Here is an 18347-nt window from a genome sequence, read left to right on the forward strand (position 1 = left end):
AGCTAATGGATAGATAGGGGGCAGGTGAGCCTGGAGGTGGCCCCACCCTCCTGAAGGTACTTGGGGGCATAATGGAAACCCAGCCAATGGTATTACAGCAAAGGCATCCAGTATGTCCACTCACCAGTATACATTAACAACAAAGAAAATGGCCTCTGCCCTCACCTATAACTGGCCTTCATAGCAAAGAACACATGGAAGGGCAACGCACATGAGACAAGCAAAAATAAAATTCCCAGTTCAATTTGCTAACCAGTCTGCCACGACAACCCTGACACCTTCCCTCCTATTTCCCCCCCAATCCCCCTTTACCCTCTATGCTGGGTTCTCTTCAGAAAACATACTCACCTGACCAACCAACCCAGCCCTGTCCTGCAGCGATCTGCTGTTCTGCAACCACAGCTCATGTCCCATGCCCCCATAACCCAGATGTCACTTCTAGGTTCAGGCATCTGGCCCCAGATGACATACCTCCAACTCTGCTCTCCAGCCCCTCCGTGTGTTTGCTCCTGCAGCCTCCAGGAATATGTGACGGAGAAATCCGAGGAGGCTGCAGGACCAGAGCCTGGATAAAATGGCAATGCCATATTAATAAAATGTAGAACACCAAAAAAAAAAAAAAAAAAATTTTTATTGCGAAATGGGTTTGGAGGCAGGGACTTAAAGCGAGGCTCCAGCTTAAATGGCAACTATGACTTGATTAATAGATGCCCCCACCCACATTCATTTTTGGATATACATATAAATATATATATATATATATATATATATATATTTTTTTTTTTTTTGTCAATTTCTACCTTTTATGATGTCTTGAAGCTGTACTTCTGTCCTACCTTGCCGCAGCGAGGTACGCAATTTCCACTTTTCTATTTTCTCCTAGGATTGCTTTGTCATCAGTCCCAGGAATCAATGGGCATGCCCTGCAACTAGCATTGCGTTATTTCAAAACCGGAAATTACGCGATGCTAGGCGGAGATCGACGCCATTTTTCAAATGGGAATTTTGTATTTTGGCAGTCTATGAAAACCTGGCTGCCATTCAGTGGGGCACGCTTCATTCCCACTGCACATGTGCAAGATCGGGAGGTGCAAAAGTTCTTAATACTGTAAATTGCCCCCTTTAGCATCAATGACAGGGTTCAGTCCTTTATATTAGTTGTGAAAAAAGGGTAAATCTTGCGCTCAACAATAATATTCACAAAAAGTGCTTAAGTGCGTAAATATATAAATAAATAAATAAAGTAGATAAAAGCTGGTATACAAAAAGTCCAACAATGCTTAAAAAACCATTAGTAGCTAAAAAACCACAACAATGGATAAAAGCACAAAACCAGCTTATATGCATACATACATAAATAAATAAATAAATAAATAAATAAATAAAGTCCTTTGAGTGCTTAAAAATCAAGGTGATTGAATAGTTAATCGCAGCAATGTTTAAAAGCATAGACTTGATAGAAGTGATGTGAAACCTTCACCTCCACACCTTCACCCAGTGCTCTTAATAGATACTCCTTACCAGAAGGATATGACCCCTTGATTATAGGGGGTCGCAATCAGCATTAGTATCCACAATAACTCCAGGTCATCCTTGTCACTGTCTTCTCACCAACAAAGGAATGTGACCAGGTATTTATGGAACTCCGATTAAAGGACATCCAAATGCAATAAAAAAAAGACTCTGATAGTGCGGTATGCCAGTATAATCAACAATTTAATGATAAAATTGCACTTACTCCATATCGCACAAACAGTCCACCTTCTATAGCAATCACAATATCGTTAGGTTTGGTGAATGGAACGCCGCTCCACGCCTGCGTTCCGCCGACTTCCGGGTTGGACGCCAAATTCGTTTAGGTACAGCGTCGCACGACCGCGCAATTGTCCGTTAAAGTCACGCAGTGCCGAATGGCAAAATAGGCCCTGGTCAGGAAGGGGGTAAAATCTTCCGGGGCTTAAGTGGTTAAGGAGGCAAATCCTTCTGGTCAAGAAGTGGTTACATTTTTTTTGGGAATGTTATATAGCCGAAAGTGAAATTTTTTTTTTTTTTTTTTTTCAGATTTGTCTGTCTTTTTGTGGGGAAAAAGGACATCAATTTTATTTAGGTACAGTGTCACACGACCGCGCAATTGTCCGTTAGAGTAACGTAGTGCTGAATCGCAAAAAATAGCCTGGTCATTAAGGATGACAAATCTTTGAAGAAGTGGTTAAACCAACTCATTCAAAACTTTTTTGTAAAACATCTAATTCTAATTCTTCAAATAATTTTTTGGTTTCAGATTTTTTTTTCCCTTAGCACCTTGCATAGGGCTGAGAGCCGCTATGGCATTCTATGTGAAATCCCATTCGTTTAATCAGTTTAAAAATGGTACTCCTGCCCCCCCCCCCCCCCCCCTGAAAAACAAAAGCAGCACCAATTTGCATTGTCCTTTGAATCCACGCAAGGCAGACATTTTGATTGATAGATTTTCCTAGGATGTAGGGCTGTGATCGATGTATGTATATTCAGAACATAATGAATTCTGCAAACAGGTGAATGTTGCAGATTGCGGGGCCGTGTGATAAGAAACACTTCTAATCATGGAAGTCCTTTAAACAGCAATAAATAGGTAAAGCCTTTTTTTAAAGTGTCTGATATTCATTTATTTCAATGATTGGACTCTACTTCAATTTAATGGTGTTTTCCTCAAATCTTGGACTGGTTCGCTGATAATTCTTTTTTTTTTTTTTTTCTCGTTAAATTTATGAGCTATAGAGACGTCTCTCTTGACAGTGATATTATTATGAATGGGGTTACAGTGCTTTTGATAATTATACTCAAGTCAATGGCCGATGATGAATGGTAACACATTATAATAAATTACAACTGTTTTCCTTACAATACATGGACATTTACTGTACACAAAATTCAAAAAGGTCACTTCTTTTCCGGACACAAAAGGAACAAATGGCGTGAGTGTTGGTAAATGAATGAGAATGAAAAGAACATATATAATAAAACGGAAAAGTAAGGAGTTGCTGTTGCCTACAGTAGCCAGTCATTGATCCACTTACATTTATCTGATTATAATGTAGCACTGCCCCCTTGAGGACTGCTGGATAATACACTCTCGGGTCCCCCTGGGTTACTGTTAGCAGCAACAAAAAAAGAAGGGCGCACCAATCTTGTACATTACCACTAAAAAGGTTTATTAACCACTTAAGCCCCGGAAGATTTTACCCCCTTCCTGACCAGGGCTTTTTTTTGCGATTCGGCACTACGTGACTTTAACGGACAATTGCGCAGTCGTGCGACGCTGTACCTAAACGAATTTGACGTCCTTTTTTTCCCATAAACGTAAATTTTGCAAAAATAACAATATTTTTCCCTTTTTTATATGAAATTCCCCCAAAAAAATTTAAAAATCAAAATGTTTTAACATTTTTGGCCAATTTGTTTTCTGCTGCATATGTTTGGTAAAAAAAAATCGCAAAAAGCGTATTTTGATTGGTTTGCGCAAAAGTTATCGCGGGAAAGATTTCTGTCATTTTTGGTGGGTTTTTTTTAACGCGTAATGGCGGCGATCTGCAATTTTTTTTGCGGTACTGCGACATTGCGGCGGACAGATCGGACCCTTGACTGACATTTTTGACACTTTTGGGGTTACCAGTGACATTTCTACAGTAATCAGTGCTATACATATGTGTTCATCCAGTGAGCCCATCCCTCACACAGTTAGAAAGCATCCCATAGGGACACACTTAACCCTTTGATTGCCCCTGGTGTTAACCCCTTCCCTGCCAGTGTCATTGGTACAGTGACAGTGGATATTTCTAGCAAGGGTAAGAGAGGCTGGATTCACCCCTTTTTTATGGATAGTGTAGGACCCACCGATAATGGGGTACTTTGACGCAGTGGTGGGCTTGAGCACGATATGGCCATATGGTGGAACTAAATCCCCATTTTTATTTATGGATGGTCTCCATATTTGATAGTCATTTCTTTTGCATGGTTGCGCTATTCTTTTTTAATATACATGTTGCTTGGTCCATAGCTGCACCGGCTTTAGATATACATGTTCAGGGTTTGCTCCCCCAATTTTTTGCTTGTTTACTGTAGTAATGTCACTGGACCCCCCAAAAGTGTCAGTTAAGTGTCTGATCTGTCCGCCGCAATGTCACAGTCCAGCTAAAAATTGCTGTTTGCCACCATTACTAGTAAAAAAAATAAAATAAAATAAGAATAACATAAATCTTTTCTCTAGTTTGTAGACGCAATAACTTTTGTGCAAACCAATCAATATACACTTATTGGGATTTTTTTTTTTTACCAAAAATATGTAGCAGAATACAAATTGGCCTAAAATGATGAAAAAAATTAGATTTTTTTTTTTTAAATTGGGAATGTTTTATAGCAGAGAGTGAAAAATATTGTTTTTTTTTTCTTCAGAATAGTTGTTATTTTTTTGTTTATAGCGCAAAAAATAAAAACCGCACAGGTGATAAAATACCACCAAAAGAAAGCTTTATTTGTAGGAAAAAAAAGGACATCAATTTTATTTGGGTACAGCGTTGCCAACCTCACAATTGTCAGTTAAAGTAACACAGTGCTGTATCGCAAAAAATGGCCTGGTCAGGAAGAGGGTAAAACCTTCCGGTCCAGAAGTGGTAAAGTCTGTGAATGTCTTAAAACAGGTCCATTGCGCTTCTGTTGTGGTGCATTTTTGGTCTGTTAAAAAAAAAAATGCACCTCCTCATTGAAATGCATTAAAAATGCCGCAAGAATGGGAAAAAATAAAAATAAAAAAAAAAATGCCGCAAGAACGTATCAACGCAACCGTGTTACGTTTTTGATGCGTTTTTTGAGTCACATGACCTATGAAAAACAAACCATCAGCTCTTGTTCACATTGGAGCGATGGGTCAAATCGCATGACAAGTTGCAGCCTATTGCTAGCAATGGCACTATTCCAATGGGTGCGTTGTGGACTTTGCAGCACTGCACCCATTTGCAAAAGTAGTACCTGCACTACTGTTGCTGATTTCAGGTGCAACTTTAATAGACATCTGTGCATGAAGCCGCACAGATGTCTTTCAAGTAGCACCTGAAATCGGGCTGACCTACTACTTCGAAATCATGCTACTTCAAGTGAAGTAGCACGACTTCAAAGTAGCATCAATGTGAACCAGGAGTAAATCGTGGTAAAATCGCGGCAAAACCGCGTGCATTTTCGCTGCCATTATCAGCACTTTGCCGAAAGTTTGGTGCATCTCTAAAGCTTTGTAAATCTATCCCTTTCTGTTTTTGTTTGACGCTTGTAAATTGGATAGTGTAAAATCTCTGCGCTATATTCATAAAAGGCAAATAACAATAACAAAAACGGTGTGATCCTTAATAAAATAAGCAGCAGACACAAAAAGATAGTAAACTGTATCCTCAAGGTAATAGCGAAAAGTGGTGTCGCGCTAATTAATATAAATCAATACTGACAATAAGGAGCAAGCAAGTCCCAAGTGCAAAAAAAGTCCAATTCACATAAATCCCAGGTGAAGAAAGAGGGGGTGCAAGCAGGAGAGTCCGCCACCAATCAAGATGTAAAGGTACTCTTACCAACTTTAGAGACCCCAGAGGGTCAAACACGCTCTAAACCAGGATTAGCAGGAAGCACAAGGAAACCAATCACATCGGTACATCTCAATCAAAAGCGACTTGATGGGACTTCCAAAACGTTCCTTCAGATGCTCAGGGGATATAAAAGAAGGCTCCTCATGGCGTAGTATTAACAGCAGAGTTTATTTAGTAATAAAAAAGCAGCTTACATTAGTCCAGATCGTATCCAGCGTGTAGTATGTGAAATCAAGTGGGTATCCCACCGACAAGATGGCCGCCGCGTCCCTCGTCTGCGCCTGCGCCAAGGTTGGAGATTAAAAGAAAAAAAAATGTGAAAAAAAAAAAATTACAGGTCATTTTTATAATAGTGGTAATGTGGCGCTAATCTGAACACAGTTTTCATATAGAGTCCATAAATCACAGAGGAAATCAACAGTCCTTATGTGTCCACTCCAAACAGAGGTGTATAGAACCGCAGGCCCGGAGAACCACCACCACATATACAGGTCACACTGCCTCTTACCAAACCTAGATGACCCTCATTACAAAGGTCATAAACAGCATAATGGTCAAAGTATAGGTGCGGTCCTCCTCTTTCTTAAAATGGCACACGGTTCACTCTCCAACCATATGTGGGCTCATAAAACACAAAGCAAAACACTCCTCATAGTGTATAACGTTTAAAAGTGTTTATTCAACGCACACGGTTATAACAACTTACAGAATCCCAGGTAGTGGATGGCGTTGTGTTTATTCCTCTCTATGCAGTCTGTAACTCCCGATAAACCACCAAAAAGATGGCCGCTGCGTCTCCTCCGCGTGTTGGCGTGCGTCGCCGTAAGCTCCGCCCGATGCGTTTTGGAGCTTACGGCGACGTACGCCATCCACTACCTGGGATTCTGTAAGTTGTTATAACCGTGTGCGCTGAATAAACACTTTTAAACGTTATACACTATGAGGAGTGTTTTGCTTTGTGTTTTATGAGCCTACATATGGTTGGAGAGTGAACCGTGTGCCATTTTAAGAAAGAGGAGGACCGCACCTATACTTTGACCATTATGCTGTTTATGACCTTTGTAATGAGGGTCATCTAGGTTTGGTAAGAGGCAGTGTGACCTGTATATGTGGTGGTGGTTCTCCGGGCCTGCGGTTCTATACACCTCTGTTTGGAGTGGACACATAAGGACTGTTGATTTCCTCTGTGATTTATGGACTCTATATGAAAACTGTGTTCAGATTAGCGCCACATTACCACTATTATGTTTCTGATCTGTTTTTTAATTTAAGATTTGTGTTGGCTGCTTCTCGCTTTATATTAATCTATGTTTATGTTTTTAGCGCAGCAATACTGTTATATAAGGTCATTTTTATGGCATTAAATTTAAAAAATGTTTTTTGGAACAAATCCATGTGCTATATATATATATATATAGATAGATAGATAGATAGATAGATAGATAGATAGATAGATAGATAGATAGATAGATAGATAGATAGATAGATAGATAGATAGATAGATAGATAGATAGATAGATAGATAGATAGATAGATAGATAGATAGATAGATATACACAGTATCTCACAAAAGTGAGTACACCCCTCACATTTTGTAACTATATCATATTACCGCCAGGGAGGTTAACCACTTGCCAGCCAAGCCAAATCTGGCATTTCTCTCCTACATGTTTAAATCAGTATATTTTTGCTAAAAAATTACTTATAACTCACAAACATTATATATATATATATATATATATATATATATATATATATATATACAGTATCGCACAATAGTGAGTACACCCCTCACATTTGTGTAAAAAGTTTATTCTATCTTTTCATGTGACAACACTGAAGAAATGACACTTTGCTACAATGTAAAGTAGTGAGTGTACAGCTTGTATAACAGTGTAAATTTGCTGTCCCCTCAAAATAACTCAACACACAGCCATTAATGTCTAAACCTCTGGCAACAAAAGTGAGTACACCCCTCAGTGGAAATGTCCAAGTTAGGCCCAAAGTGTCAATATTTTGTGTGGCCACCATTATTTTCCAGCACTGCCTTAACCCACTTGGGCATGGAGTTCACCAGAGCTTCACAGGTTGCCACTGGAGTCCTCTTCCACTCCTCCATGACAACATTACAGAGCTGGTGGATGTTAGAGACCTTGCGCTCCTCCACCTTCCATATGAGAATGCCCCACAGATGTTCAATAGGGTTTAGGTCTGGAGACATGCTTGGCCAGTCCATCACCTTTACCCGCAGCTTCTTTAGCAAGGCAGTGGTCGTCTTGGACGTGAGTTTGGGGCCATTATCATGTTGGAATACTGCCCTGCGGCCCAGTCTCCGAAGGGAGGGGATCATGGTCTGCTTCAGTATGTCACAGTACATGTTGGCATTCATGGTTCCCTCAATGAACTGTAGCTCCCCAGTGCCGGCAGCGCTCATGCAGCCCCAGTCCATGACAGTCCCACCACCATGCTTGACTGTAAGACACACTTGTCTTTGTACTCCTCACCTGGTTGCCGCCACACACGCTTGACAGCATCTGAACCAAATAAGTTTATCTTGGTCTCATCAGACCACAGGACATGGTTCCAGTAATCCATGTCCTTAGTCTGCTTGTCTTCAGCAAACTGTTTGCGGGCTTTCTTGTGCATCATCTTTATAAGAGGCTTCCTTCTGGGATGACAGCCATGCAGACCAATTTGATGCAGTGTGCAGCATATGGTCTGAGCACTGACAGGCTGACCCCCCACCCCTTCAACCTCTGCAGCAATGCTGGCATCACTCATAAATCTATATCCCAAAGACATCCTCTGGATATGATGCTAAGCACGTGCACTCAACTTCTTTGGTCAACAATGGTGAGGCCTGTTCTGAGTGGAACCTGTCCTGTTAAACCGCTGTATGATCTTGGCCACCATGCTGCAGCTCAGTTTCAGGGTCTTGGCAATCTTCTTGTAGCCTAGGCCATTTTAAACAGAGCAACAATTTTATTTTTCAGATCCTCAGAGAGTTCTTTGCCATGAGGTGCCATGTTGAACTTCCAGTGACCAGTATGAGAGAGTGAGAGCGATAACACCAAATGTAACACACCTGCTCCTCATTCACACCTGAGACCTTGTAACACTAAAGAGTCACATGACATCGGGGAGGAAAAAATGGCTAATTGGGCCCAACTTAGGGGTATACTCACTTTTGTTGCCAGCAGTTTAGACATTAATAGACTGCGTGTTGAGTTATTTTGAGGGGACAACAAATTTAGGGTCCTTTCACACGGAACACAGTCCGTTGTGCTCAGCGGGGGGATCAATTCGCTGATCCCTGCTGAGCAGGCGGATGACAGCTCCGTCTCCGCTCTGTGTGGGGCGACGGAGCTGTCAGATCCCCGCTGTCCTCTATGTGTAGATCGGATGAGAACGGACCGCCTGTCTGTTCTCATCCAATCCCATCTGATCCACCAGACAAATGTAAAATAGGGTTTCCATCCATCCGGATTTCACGGACAGGATCGAGATCGGATAGCAGCGGGTGTCAGTGGAGATGTCTCCGCTGACATCCGCTGCCCTATAGGGATGCATGGAGCATCCGATCCGGTCCGCATGAAAAACTGGCAGGCGGATCGGATCAGATCACCCATGTGAAAGGGGCCTTACACTGTTATATAAGCTGTACACTCACTATTTTACATTGTAGCAAAGTGTCATTTCTTCAGTGTTGTCACATGAAAAAGATATAATAAAATATTTACAGGGGTGTACTTACTTTTGTGAGATACTGTATGTATATATCTATATCTATATCTATATATATATATATATATATATATATATATATATATATATATATATATATATATATACACAGTGCCTTGCGAAAGTATTCGGCCCCCTTGAACTTTGCGACCTTGTGCCACATTTCAGGCTTCAAACATAAAGATATAAAACTGTGTTTTTTTTGTGAAGAATCAACAACAAGTGGGACACAATCATAAGTGGAACGTAATTTATTGGATATTTCAAACTTTGTTAACAAATTTAAAAAAATGAAAAATTGGGCGTGCAAAATTATTCAGCCCCTTTACTTTCAGTGCAGCAAACTCTCTCCAGAAGTTCAGTGAGGATCTCTGAATGATCCAATGTTGACCTAAATGACTAATGATGATAAATAGAATCCACCTGTGTGTAATCATGTCTCAGTATAAATGAACCTGCACTGTGATAGTCTCAGAGGTCAGTTTAAAGCACAGAGAGCATCACAAAGAACAAGGAACACACCAGGCAGGTCCGAGATACTGTTGTGGAGAAGTTTAAAGCCGGATTTGGATACAAAAAGATTTCCCAAGCTTTAAACATCCCAAGGAGCACTGTGCAAGCAATAATATTGAAATGGAAGGAGTATCAGACCACTGCAAATCTACGAAGACCTGGCCGTCCCTCTAAACTTTCAGCTCATACAAGGAGAAGACTGATCAGAGATGCAGCCAAGAGGCCCATGATCACTCTGGATGAACTGCAGAGATCTACAGCTGAGGTGGGAGACTCTGTCCATAGGACAACAATCAGTCGTATACTGCACAAATCTGGCCTTTATGGAAGAGTGGAAAGAAGAAAGCCATTTCTTAAAGATATCCATAAAAAGTGTCGTTTAAAGTTTGCCACAAGCCACCTGGGAGACACCAAACATGTGGAAGAAGGGGCTCTGGTCAGATGAAACCAAAATCAAACTTTTTGGCAACAATGCAAAGCGTTATGTTTGGCGTAAAAGCAACACAGCTCATCTCAAACACACCATCCCCACTGTCAAACATGGTGGTGGCAGCATCATGGTTTGGGCCTGCTTTTCTTCAGCAGGGACAGGGAAGATGGTTAAAATTGATGGGAAGATGGATGGAGCCAAATACAGGACCATTCTGGAAGAAAACCTGATGGAGTCTGCAAAAGACCTGAGACTGGGACGGAGATTTGTCTTCCAACAAGACAATGATCCAAAACATAAAGCAAAATCTACAATGGAATGGTTCACAAATAAACATATCCAGGTGTTAGAATGGCCAAGTCAAAGTCCAGACCTGAATCCAATTGAGAATCTGTGGAAAGAACTGAAAACTTCTGTTCACAAACGCTCTCCATCCAACCTCACTGAGCTCGAGCTGTTTTGCAAGGAGGAATGGGCAAACATTTCAGTCTCTCGATGTGCAAAACTGATAGAGACATACCCCAAGCGACTTACCGCTGTAATCGCAGCAAAAGGTGGCGCTACAAAGTATTAACTTAAGGGAGCTGAATAATTTTGCACGCCCAATTTTTCAGTTTTTTTATTTGTTAAAAAAGTTTGAAATATCCAATAAATTTCGATTCACTTCATGATTGTGTCCCACTTGTTGTTGATTCTTCACAAAAAATTACAGTTTTATATCTTTATGTTTGAAGCCTGAAATGTGACAAAAGATCAAAAAGTTAAAGGGGGCCAAATACTTTCGCAAACCACTGTATATCTATATATCTATATATATATATGTGTGTATATATATATATATATATATATATATATATATATATATATATATATGTATATGTATATATATTAGGTGAAAGTTTTAGACACTTGTCACAACAGTTAACAGCCAAAAAGGGGATAAAACAGAAAAAAAACACATTTTTTTTTTTATGTAACAAAAGTGGAATTCTTCTGACCCGACAAAAGTAAATTAAAAATCTGATTGGCTGTGTGGTTTATTGTCCTTTGAATGTTACGTTAAACAATTTGTGGCTTTATTGAGTGAGCCTGAATATCTCAGGAATAGGCGACACAAACGCATTATCTCGTCTTTGGTGAAGTGTTCAGGGAGAGATTTGGTTTTGTGTGACAGTTATATCACATGCTGTCTGCTGCTGAATTAATGGTTGCAGATATAATTGTTGGTAGTTTTTTATGGAAATGGTAATTTTATAGCTAGGAGTGTGTTAATATTATTAAGTAATGGGATAGCGAAACTGTACTGACATACTGTAATACCCTCAGGGATGTCGTAATACGAATTATTAACCGTACAACAGCAGTACAATGTTCTAAGTTATCTCATGTTGTCTGTCTTCTTATTATGGGTTTAAGATTACATGTAGCTTTTTACCAGACGCAGTGTTGCAGTAATGCGCTAAGAGGTGCTTTACAGTATCTTGTTGCTTCTAAGTTTAGTTTCAGGCGTGATCCTTTCCCTCATTAAATTTTCATTGCGCACTTTATACAGCATGCCGCAAAATGTTGAATTATGCTCAGCAGGAATAATTTATGATCGTAGTTTCTGGACACAGATTGCCCAATAATGATTTTTCCTTGATTGTTTAGAAAAGCATCACATTTTAGTAGACATTAAAGCCATATTAACCAGTTCCGGACCGTAAGGATTTGCCCCGGTAATGACCAGGCCATTTTTTGCAATTTTTACTGCGGCAGGCAGCCACTCCTGGGCAAAGTGACGTAGTCGCTTGCTCAGGAGGCTGTAGGGGGCGAGCACACGCGTCCAGCGGTGTGCTCCCGCCCCCCGCCCGTTCCCTGGGGAGCCAGCGCGTGTGACTGGCGGCTCCTATGGCCGCCGGTCACTCATGATCTCCCGCAGCTGAGGGAGAAAGACAGACGGTTGATGTAAACACAGCTGTCTGTCATTCTCCCTTAGATTATCACAGAGGCTATGTGATCCTGCTGTATAGGATCACATGTCTCTGTGATGATCTCACAAGCCACGCCCCCTGACAATTAGAATCACGCCCCTAGGGACACACTTAACTCCTTGATCACCAGTAAAGTTAACCCCATTCCCTGCCAGTGTCATTTTTACAGTAACAGTGCATATTTATAGCACTGATTACTGTAGTGATGTCAATCTTACCCCCAAAAGTGTCAAAAATGTCAGTTAGGGGTCCAAACTGTCCACCGCAATTTCGCAGTCCCGCAAAAAAAGAAATCGCAGATCGCCGCGGTTATACCTGAAGGGTTTCACATGTACTGTTTCTGGCTCCACCCAGGAGTGATGACAAGGGTCAAGGGGCAGAGTGGCCATCTTAGAGACATGTAAGGGATGCATTGATATACAGAGCTGTCTTGTAATACATGTTGGCGTGTACAGTGAGTCCTGAATAAACAACTGTTGTTCCAGAATCCAGATCAGAGTCCTGTGTCTTTTACAACACGGAGAATATAACAGTGGCGACGAGGATGGGATTTACAAGGTTACTATCCGTGTTAGAAAAGAAAAGAAGAAAAAAAAAAAGAAACTCTGGATTGTCAGCTGGATACAAACACCCACAGAGCCCAGCAGGAAAATGTAATTGATCGGGACATTAAGTGAATTTGATGGAGAACAGACAATCTGGAGTTCCTGGATTGAGAGACTCGAACAGTATTTTTGTGCAAATGCCATCCCAGGCGACAGGCAAGTAGCAGTATTTCTGACAGTGGTTGGTGCTAGGACATATGACACTCTTAGGGATCTCCTTTTCCCTGAAAAAACAGCAACTAAGACTTTGGCAGAGCTCCTGACACTGTTAGGGAATCACTTCCAGCCTAAACCGCTAGGGATTGCAGAGAGATTCAGGTTCTATCAGCGACAGCAACAGCCGGGTGAAGATATTAAGGCTTATGTGCTCGCCCTTCGCAGACTAGCCTCAACCTGTTCTTTTGGGGAGTATTTACCGACTGCACTGAGGGATAAGTTTGTCATGGGACTGAATAGTGAGTCTAGCCAAAAGAGACTGTTAACAGAGAAAGACCTTACCCTTACTAAGGCAATTCAGCTGCCATTACTAGTTAAAAAAAAAAAAAAACAATAAAAATGACATGAATCTTTCCCCTAGTTAGTAAACGCAATAACTTTTGCACAAACCAATCAAAATACGCTTATTGTGACATTTTTGACACTCTCGGGGAGACCAGTGACATTACTACAGTAATCAGTGCTAAAAAAATACACTGTTACTGTAATAATGACACTGGCAGGGAAGGGGTTAACACCAGGGGCAATCAAAGGGCTAAATGTATGCCTAGGGGTTTTCTTCTAACTGTGGGGGGGGGGGGGGCTTATGGAATCAACACAGAGACCTGTGTTCCTAAATAAGAGGAACATAGGAGCCCTGTGTTGATTGCCATGTTTACAACAGCAGACCGCCGTTCTGTCTCCACGGGAAGCGATCGCGGGTGCCCAGCGGCAATCGTGGCTGCCGGACCCGCAGATCAGCTTCCCCACTGACTAATGGGCCATGTAATCTATCCACCACAAAGCCACCATTGATGGGTAGATCATGATCAATGTAATGCCAGCCCTTGGGTTAGAACCTCTATTCGTTAAGTTTTTTTGCTGTCTGTTTTCAAATTGGACATTTCCCCTCACTTGCTGTTCTGTTGACAATGTTTTCACCAGGAAGTGAGGGGTGACAATACTATAGATAGGAAAGCCCATTTTTAAAGCGTAACTCCACTTTTGTTGAGAAAAAAAAACATTCCCCTCTGGGTGATCTCTGTACATTTCAAGGATTATAACAAACTTTGTTGCAGATTCCTTCATTTTGTTATTCTGAAGAAATGACTGTTTGTTCCTCTGTGCTGAGTGGGTCTAATGGGAGTGGTTTCATAATTATCCATCAGCTGTGGCAGCTGCAGGGCTCTAATGAGGAAATCTGCAGGGCCTGCATCCCTTTAGATGTGTTCCTACTGGGAGTATCTCACCAAAAATTACATTTATGTTGCAGGGGATGCCAGAAATCTGACTTGTATCTTAGTGCAGACTTCTGGGAAAATTGGTGAGCCAATCACACAAGCAGGAAATGATGTTTCTGGGGGTGTGGTCAGTATACATTCTGTACAGAACATCTCCAGGTAGCCATATTGCATTGCAATTTCAGAAAATGACATGTAAGGGATGCATTGATATACAGAGCTGTCTTGTAATACATGTTGGCGTGTACAGTGAGTCCTGAATAAACAACTGTTGTTCCAGAATCCAGATCAGAGTCCTGTGTCTTTTACAACACGGAGAATATAACAGTGGCGACGAGGATGGGATTTACAAGGTTACTATCCGTGTTAGAAAAGAAAAGAAGAAAAAAAAAAAGAAACTCTGGATTGTCAGCTGGATACAAACACCCACAGAGCCCAGCAGGAAAATGTAATTGATCGGGACATTAAGTGAATTTGATGGAGAACAGACAATCTGGAGTTCCTGGATTGAGAGACTCGAACAGTATTTTTGTGCAAATGCCATCCCAGGCGACAGGCAAGTAGCAGTATTTCTGACAGTGGTTGGTGCTAGGACATATGACACTCTTAGGGATCTCCTTTTCCCTGAAAAAACAGCAACTAAGACTTTGGCAGAGCTCCTGACACTGTTAGGGAATCACTTCCAGCCTAAACCGCTAGGGATTGCAGAGAGATTCAGGTTCTATCAGCGGCAGCAACAGCCGGGTGAAGATATTAAGGCTTATGTGCTCGCCCTTCGCAGACTAGCCTCAACCTGTTCTTTTGGGGAGTATTTACCGACTGCACTGAGGGATAAGTTTGTCATGGGACTGAATAGTGAGTCTAGCCAAAAGAGACTGTTAACAGAGAAAGACCTTACCCTTACTAAGGCAATTCAGCTGCCATTACTAGTTAAAAAAAAAAAAAAACAATAAAAATGACATGAATCTTTCCCCTAGTTAGTAAACGCAATAACTTTTGCACAAACCAATCAAAATACGCTTATTGTGACATTTTTGACACTCTCGGGGAGACCAGTGACATTACTACAGTAATCAGTGCTAAAAAAATACACTGTTACTGTAATAATGACACTGGCAGGGAAGGGGTTAACACCAGGGGCAATCAAAGGGCTAAATGTATGCCTAGGGGTTTTCTTCTAACTGTGGGGGGGGGGGGGGGCTTATGGAATCAACACAGAGACCTGTGTTCCTAAATAAGAGGAACATAGGAGCCCTGTGTTGATTGCCATGTTTACAACAGCAGACCGCCGTTCTGTCTCCACGGGAAGCGATCGCGGGTGCCCAGCGGCAATCGTGGCTGCCGGACCCGCAGATCAGCTTCCCCACTGACTAATGGGCCATGTAATCTATCCACCACAAAGCCACCATTGATGGGTAGATCATGATCAATGTAATGCCAGCCCTTGGGTTAGAACCTCTATTCGTTAAGTTTTTTTGCTGTCTGTTTTCAAATTGGACATTTCCCCTCACTTGCTGTTCTGTTGACAATGTTTTCACCAGGAAGTGAGGGGTGACAATACTATAGATAGGAAAGCCCATTTTTAAAGCGTAACTCCACTTTTGTTGAGAAAAAAAAACATTCCCCTCTGGGTGATCTCTGTACATTTCAAGGATTATAACAAACTTTGTTGCAGATTCCTTCATTTTGTTATTCTGAAGAAATGACTGTTTGTTCCTCTGTGCTGAGTGGGTCTAATGGGAGTGGTTTCATAATTATCCATCAGCTGTGGCAGCTGCAGGGCTCTAATGAGGAAATCTGCAGGGCCTGCATCCCTTTAGATGTGTTCCTACTGGGAGTATCTCACCAAAAATTACATTTATGTTGCAGGGGATGCCAGAAATCTGACTTGTATCTTAGTGCAGACTTCTGGGAAAATTGGTGAGCCAATCACACAAGCAGGAAATGATGTTTCTGGGGGTGTGGTCAGTATACATTCTGTACAGAACATCTCCAGGTAGCCATATTGCATTGCAATTTCAGAAAATGACAACAGCTGCAGATTGAAAAGGAAAGGACATTTTTAATAACATTCAATTACAATATGATTTGTGTCACAATTGTATACGCTATATTGTTTTTTCTTTATTTGCTGATTTTTTTCTCCACGAAAGTGGAATTACCCTTTAAGAAAGGAGGCCGTAGTGTCTCTGAATTATTGTTCATTGCTGTTTTTACAACTCAGACATTAGTAAATATTTGAGATGTTTACCCCTGGGTGTGCTGGCCATTTTAGTCATTCGGATTCCATTGTATCACCATTGTATCACCATTGTATGCATGGCGTGGGATTCGTTTTTATTCAGGAAGTGAGGAGAAACATCCCAGGTTGGCCAGGACACCATAGATCCTCAAAATTATGTAAGTAAGGTGCAATGTTTCAGGGGCAACCCAGAATCTCTTTTTTAGGCATGTGACTGTAAAGGTTACCCAGCTTATTTCCACGTAACCAATACACGCAACTGGGCTCCACTTTTACACACAGGGCAGAGGCATAACTAGAACCTTCATGGCCTTGGTTCAAGAAACCATAAAGGCCCCCCTGACCCCCGGCCGAGGCTTCCCATGGTGGAGAAATGCCAGAGTCTGGTCGCAAGTGCGACCTTTGTGACCCTGGTAGTTCCACTACTGGTGTCAGCAGTTTTTTATTTTTGTTATTTTAATTTGTATTCTTTTTTACTATTTTATTTTATTTATTTATTTTTACAATGTTATTTTTTATCATTTGTTACAATTTTTTAGAAGCCCTTGTGGGCTTTGGTGAGTTAACAGGGGTCTAAACAGATCTCTGATGTTCCACCTTTAAGACAGAGAAAGAAGACTGAGGACACAACCCTCAATCTCCATCTCTGCAGTCTCAGCTGCACAAAATGAATGGACAGGAATACATCTGTACAGAGCTTACTGTTCATTTATAACCAGTTGCTGACCGCCCGTCGCAGTTATATTGCGTCAGGCCGCCGCTCCTGTGCAAACAGACATAGGTATACGTCGGTCGCGCGCCTGCACACCCACGATCGCTCCCCGCTGACAGAGAACGACGGTCAGCTGTTGTAAACACATCTGACCGTTCTTCTCCCTGAATGATCACAGAGCGCCTGTGATCCTTCTATATAGGATTACAGGTCTCTATGATCATTTCACAAGCCACGCCCCCCACAGTTAGAAACACACCCATAGGAACACATTTAATCCCTTGATCACCCACAGTGTTAACCCCTTCCCTGCCAGTGTCGTTATTACGGTAACAGTGCATATTTTTAGCACTGATTACTGTAGTAATGTCACTGGTCCCTCCAAAAGTGTCAAAAATGTCAGGTAGAGGTCCGATCTGTCCACTGAAATGTCGCAGTCCCACAAAAAATCGCAGAACGCCATCATTACTATTAAAGAATAAAAAAAAAAAAAAAATACATAAATCTTTCCCGTAGTTAGTAGACGCGATAACTTTTGCGCAAACCAATTAAAATATGCTTTTTGCGATTTTTTTTTTTACCAAAAATATGTAGCAGAAAACAAATTGGCCTAAAATTATGAAAATTTTGAATTTTTTTGGGGAATGTCATATAGCAGAAAGTGAAAAATTTTGTTTTTTTTCAAAATTGTCGCTATTTGTTTGTTTATAGCGCAAAAAATAAAAATCGCACGGGTGATCAAATATCACCAAAAGAAAACTCTATTTGTGTGGAAAAAAGAACATCAGTTTTATTTAGGTACAGTGTTGCACGACCGCGCAATTGTCCGTTAAAATAACGCAGTGCCGTATCGCAAAAAAATGACCTGGTCATTAGGGGGGAAAATCTTCCGGTCCAGAAGTGGTAAAGGTATATCTTTTTCCAAAAAAATGCATTTGCAAAACCGCTGCGCAAATACCGTGTGACATAAAAAATTTCAATGACGGCCATTTTATTCCCTAGGGTAGTGATGGCGAACCTTGACACCCCAGGTGTTTTGGAAACTACATTTCCCATGATGCTCAACTAGACATGGGCGGTTAGTTT

Source organism: Pelophylax lessonae (genome assembly GCF_965119305.1).
Source record: "Pelophylax lessonae genome assembly, chromosome: 4".
Classification (NCBI taxonomy): Eukaryota; Metazoa; Chordata; class Amphibia; order Anura; family Ranidae; genus Pelophylax; species Pelophylax lessonae.